This window comes from Colobus angolensis, unplaced genomic scaffold (genome assembly GCF_000951035.1).
Source record: "Colobus angolensis palliatus isolate OR3802 unplaced genomic scaffold, Cang.pa_1.0 Scaffold224, whole genome shotgun sequence".
Lineage (NCBI taxonomy): Eukaryota > Metazoa > Chordata > Mammalia > Primates > Cercopithecidae > Colobus > Colobus angolensis.
Window position 1 is genome coordinate 4,024,772 of NW_012115422.1, and position 6,439 is coordinate 4,031,210.

Below are 6,439 nucleotides of genomic sequence, written 5' to 3' on the forward strand. Positions count from 1 at the left end.
TCTTTTTGTACCCTTTCCATATCCCAGTTCTGCCAGCCTGATCAACATCTCTGCCAACTACAGCAAAGATTGGGTTCTGAGAAAAGCAAAAAAGAAACTAACAAGAATAGTTTTCAAAACATTATGTTGTTACAATTACCTGAAGGAAAAGAGCTAAGTTTCATTCCTTTGCATTCCTTAGGCCAACAGTCCCCAATCATTTTGGCACCCGGGATGGGTTTCATCATAAGACAATCTTTCCATGGACTGGGACAGTGGGTGGGGAGATGGTTATCAGGATGATTCAAGCACACTACATTTATTGTGCACCTTATTTCTATTATTATATTGTAATATATAATGAAATAATTACATAAATCACCTTAATGTAGAATCAGTGGGAGCCCTGAGCTTGTTTTCCTATAACTAGATCATATCACATGGGAGTGATGGGAGACAGTGACAGATCATCAGGCATTAGATTCTCATAAGGAGCATGCATGGTCCCTTGCATGTGCAGTTCACAGTAAGGTTCAGGCTCCTATGAGAATCTGCCGCCACTGCTGCTGCTGCTGATCTGACAGGAGGCGGAGCTCCAGCGGTAATGCAAGCAATGGGGAGCAGCTGTAAATATAGATGAAGCTCCACTCTTGCTCTCAGAAATAATAATTCAGTCAAATACAGATGAACCTCCTGCTGTGCAGCTTGGTTCCTAACACGCCATGGACCAATACTGGTTCATGGCATAGCGGTTGGGGACCCTGCCTTAGGCCATTTCCCATCCACACAGCTGCCAAAGCTCATCTTTTTAAAACGGCTGACAAATTTATAGAAACAGAAAGCAGAATAGAGGTTACCAGGACTAGGAGAAAAAGAATGGAGAATTATTACTTAGTGGGTACAGAGTTTCTGTTTGTAGTGATGGAAAGGTTTTGGAAATAGAGAGTAGTGATAGTCACACAATATTGTGACTACAATTAATGACACTTAATTGTAATTCTAAAATACTGAAAATGGCACACTTAATATTACATATTTTTACCACAAAATAAATAAAAGCTAGAAAAAAAGTATCTTAAAAGAACACAGGAAAAGATGCCTACCCCAAAACCTTTTAATCATCTCTATTTCTATAACGACTTCTTATTCCAATTTTTATGAAAGCTTTTGGAGGCTGCAGAATGTGTCTAATATGTAACCAGCATATTTGTTTGCTTAGCTGAATGATTACAAATAAAAGCACTTCACTTGGAGACCGGGGGCAGTGGCTCACTCCTGTAATCTAAGCACCTTGGGAGGCCAAAGCAGGAGGATCACTTGAGGCCAGGAGGTTGGGACCACCCTGGCCAACATGGTGAAACCCAGTTCTCTCCAGTTCTCTACTGAAAAGGCAAACATTAGCTGGGTGTAGTTGTGGGCGCCTGTAATCCCAGTTACTTGGGAGGCTGAGGCACGAGAAGCACTTGAACCTGGAAGGCAGAGTTGGCAGTAAGCCAAGATCACGCCACTACAGAGACTCCATCTCAAAAAAAAAAAAAAAGGAAAACAAAACGACACTTAAGAGTTTTATCTGTTCTGTCCCTACAACCCTTTATATTGTTTCTCTTTGATATAATGGTACTGTTTTGGTCACATATATTTACTCCCAAGAAAATCTGAATTGAACTTTGCTTTTTACTTGCAGTTTTGTGATTTTCATAATTGCTGCAAGGGACTAACCAAAAGCATAGATCTGTTATATAAGCAACAGAGCAACATTTTTGGATTTAATATTGCTCAACTGTAAAAATAATTCAGTAACTCAGTCTTTACCCCATTTGTGTCTGTCATTTCCTATGGATTCAAGGTTATTTCCATTGCATGAACTGATAACACAACTGAAAACCACCCGTATTTATTCATCTATTAACTTCTAAAAGGATTATAGGTCATCACCATCTATCTATTTTCTGAGCCTAAGTAGACTCCTTATAGTTTCATTTTTTCAGCCATTTTCTCTATTTTGTTCTATGGGCCCTAATATAATAATATTAATATATAATAGCTAACTTTGATTTTTTACTATGTATTGTGTTGTAATTAATTCAATACTTATAAGAACCTTATTAATAAGCAGCAGCTTCTCCACTTCTTCTGGAATCTCCGCCTGGTTGTCTGCCTAATTCTACTCCTGCCTCCACCATGTCCATCAGGGTGACCCAGAAGTCCTACAAGGTGTCTACCTCTGGCCCCTGGGCCTTCAGCAGCCATTCCTATGCTAGTGGGTCCGGTGCCCGCATCAGCTCCTCAGGCTTCTCCTGAGTGGGCAACAGCAGCTTCTGGGGTGGCCTGGGTGGAGGCTATGGTGGGGCCAGCAGCATGGGAGGCATCACCACCGTCACAGTCAACCAGAGCCTGCTGAGCCCCCTTAACCTGGAGGTGGACCCCAACATCCAGGCCTTATGCACCCAAGAGAAGGAGCAGATCAAGACTCTTAACAAGTTCGCCTCCTTCATAGACAAGGTACGGTTCCTGGAGCAGCAGAACAAGATGCTGGAGACCAAGTGGAGCCTCCTGCAGCAAGAGAAGATGGCTCGGAGCAACATGGACAACATGTTTGAGAGTTACACCAACAACCTTAGGCGGCATAGGCACTCTGGGTCAGAAGAAGCTGAAGCTGGAGGCAGAGCTTCGCAACATGCAAGACCTGGTGGAGGACTTTAAAAACAAGTATAAGGATGAGATCAATAAGCACACAGAGATGGAGAACGAATTTGTTCTCATCAAGAAGAATGTGGATAAAGCTTACATGAACAAGGTAGAGCTGGAGTCTCGCCTGGGAGGGCTGACTGATGAAATCAACTTCCTCAGGCAGCTGTATAAAGAGATCAGGAGCTGCAGTCCCAGATCTCAGACACGTCTGTGGTGCTGTCCATGGACAACAGCCACTCCCTGGACATGGACAGCATCATCGCTGAGGTCAAGGCACAGTACAAGGAGATTGCCAACCACAGCCGGGCTGAGGCCGAGAGCATGTACCAGATCAAGTATGAGGAGCTGCAGATGCTGGCTGGGAAGCATGGGGATGACCTGCGGCATACAAAGACTGAGATTTCTGAGACAAACCCAAACATCAGCCAGCTCCAGGCTGAGACTGAGGGTCTCAAAGGCCAGAGGGCTTCCCTGGAGGCCGCCATTGCAGATGCCGAGCAGTGTGGGGAGCTGACCATTAAGGATGCCAACGCCAAGCTGTCCGAGCTGTAGGCTGCCCTGCAGTGGGCCAAGCAGGACATGTGCAGCAGTTGCATGACTACCAGGAGCTGATGAACGTCAAGCTGGCCTTAGACATGGAGATCGCCACCTACAGGAAGCTGCTGGAGGGCGAGGAGAGCTGGCTGGAGTCTGGGATGCAGAACATGAGTAACCATACGAAGACCATCAGCAGCTATGCAGGTGGTCTGAGCTTGGCCTATGGGGGCCTCACAAGCCCCGGCCTCAGCTATGGCCTGGGCTCCAGCTTTGGCTCTAGCGTGGGCTCCAGCTCCTTCAGTCGCACCAGCTCCACCAGGGCTGTGGTTGTGAAGAAGATAGAGAACCGCAATGGGAAGCTGGTGCCCGAGTCCTCTGAAGTCCTGCCCATTGAACAGTTGCGGCAGCCCCTCCCAGCCTGCTCCGCCTGCAGCTGCCCCAGAGCCCAGGAGGGAGGCCACTGCGCAGGGGAGCACAGGGAACAGGTGACCCACCAGAGGCTCAGCCCTAACTCTCAGCCCACCCACGGGTGGAGTTTACTGCCTGGGCACCCCCTTTACCCCATGCCTCCAGCTACAAAACAATTCAATTGTTTTTTTTGGGGAGTCCAAAATAAAACCTCAGCTAGCTCTGCCAAAAAAAAGAAAACCTTATTAAAACTTTGTAAAAAAAACAAAATAGAACCACCACTTAGAAATCTGACATAAGATAAACAATATATAAGACTATAGGGACAAAGTAGATAAGAATCCCAAATCCCAAATAGCTTTTTTTTATTATTATTTTTGGAAGATACAAGTGAAAAATTTTCATTTGGTTTTACATTGTTTTTACAGTGCTTATATATTTCTGGTCTTGATTACATCTTGTAGTCTTGTAGTATGAGGAAAGTACTAGTATTATTGTCTCTTTTCATGCATAGTGACTAAGTTACTTGTCCCAAGTTTCAGAGGTATCAAGGAATAGTGCTGGAGTTCAAATCTGGCCAGTCTGGTTCCCAAATCCTTGCTGTAAACCACTATGTTATGTAGCCCCTGTGCCTATGTGGCATAAATTAAAGGCCAGAGAGAAGCAGAGTCCTTTCTAAAACGGAAGGCATCAGAGCCGCACATATCCCAGATTATACACCTCTACCTGCTGCTACTCTCCAGAGCCACGTTCTTCCAAAGGCAACAGGGCCAGCTTGAGTATTAGAGTCTGCTTAAGGCCTTGCCTGACTCCCCTTATTCCTACCTCCTGGCTCTTCAAGGCAACATGGAGAAAGATGGTCATCAGGCTCCCTTCTCTTTAGGGACTCATTTTCTGAAGGAAAGTCATTTCCCACATAGTTTATGGCAAAGACAGGACAGGACCAGTCTTAGCCACAGTTATAGAAAAGAGAAATTTTCTTTGTTACTTTCTTAGCCAGCAAAACCCATTTCCCAGCTTCTTGATGTACTCAGAGCCTAACCTGATCTTTTTTTTTTTTTTTTTTTTTTTGATAGAGTCTCACTCTGTTACCCAGGTTAGAGTGCAGTGGCACAATCTCGGCTCACTGCAGCCTCGGCCTCTCGGGTTCCAGCGATTATCCTGCCTCAGCCTCCCGGGTAGCTGGGATTACAGGCATGCACCACTCCTGGCTAATTTTTGTATTTTTAGTAGACACGGGGTTTCACCATGTTGGCCAGGCTGGTCTCAAACTCCTGACCTCAGATGATCCCCCTGCCTCGGCCTCCCAAAGTGCTAGGATTATAGGCATGAGCCACTATGCCCGACCCCTAACCTACTCCTGATACTCACTGCCCTCACAATGATTGCCTTTAACCTGTTCAGAAGCCTCCATTATAGCCCTCCACTCCGTAGTGCCCTCTATCTTGCAGTCTCATTCTTTAAACTACCTCCCCTCCTGTGGAAAAAAGTGCTAGTTATTCTTTAATATCTGTATGCCCCTTCTTCCATAATGATAGAGCACCTACTGTCTGGCTTCCTTGCAGTTAGTTATGGCCATATAACTAAGTTTTACCCAATGGGATGTAAACATACTGATGGCGTTCAGCATATGCTACCCTGAAATATGGCACCCTGGCATTTGAGAAAACAGCGGAAGCAGGAAGTCACTCTCATTTTCCCTGACCTGGCTCCCCTGAAGCAGGTTATAAGACCCCCATTTGAGAGGTACTCCTCCTATACCTGAAGGAAAGGGAACATACTGAATCTGAACAAACAGGCCTTTCAAATTCCCATAAGGTCATCATCATTATATCCTACCCTCTCTGTTCAATCATACTTCTCTAAAATTGTCCACTTCTTCGTCAAACCTAAGCATAAGAAAAAACACACAAGCTTACCTGTTTCTTTGGTCTTCATTTCTTTAGGAAGGCTCCTATGTCACATAAAAGTCTTACTGAATAAATTTGTATGTTTTTATTTTTTATTATAGAAGCCTCAGCCATGAACCTAGCAATGAGTTAGGAAAGAAATCTCTTCTCCCCAGTCAGGCATGGTGGCTCACAGTTGTAATTCCAGCACTTTGGGAAGCCAAGGCAGGAGGATCACTTAAGGTCAGGAGTTCAAGACCAGCCTGGCCAACATGGTGAAACCCCGTCTCTACTAAAAATACAAAAAAAGTAGCCTGGCATGGTGTGCCTCCCTGTAGTACCAGCTAATCGGGAGGTTGAGGCAGGAGAATTGCTTGAACCCAGAAGATGGAGGTTGCAGTGAGCCAAGGTTGCACGACTGCACTCCAGCCTGGGTGATACAGCCAGACCCTGTCTCAAAAAAAAAAAAAAAGAAATCTCTTCTTCTCTACCACACATTGTATATTTACTGGAAGTATGCTTAAAGAAAGGTGATATGCTCTTCTTTCTCCGTGTGTCTTCCTGCTGGCTGGAATGTAGATTTTATCTTTTCTGTGAGGCACAGCAGATAGCAAGATAGAAGGAACCTAAGTCCCTAACACGATGGAATGCTGTAACAGACTTGGTCTGACAACCTGGTAGACTTCAGTTATTTTATTTATTTTTTATTATTATTATTTTTGAAATGGAGTCTCGCTGTATCGCCCAGGCTGGAGTGCAGTGGCACGATCTCGGCTCATTGAAGCCACTGCCTCCCGAGTTCCAGCAATTCTCCTGCCTCAGCCTCCCTGGTAGCTGGGATTACACGCATGTGCCACACCTGGCTAATTTTTGTATTTTTAGCAGAGACAGGGTTTCACCATGTTGGCCAGGCTAGTCTCAAACTCCTGACCTCA

General features: G+C 45.1%; 1 pseudogene; it reads left to right on the forward strand.

The window, feature by feature from the left end:
- Positions 1–2,767: 2,767 nt before the first annotated feature.
- The window catches only part of LOC105513220, a 10,548-nt pseudogene continuing 6,876 nt past the window's right edge, over positions 2,768–6,439 (forward strand).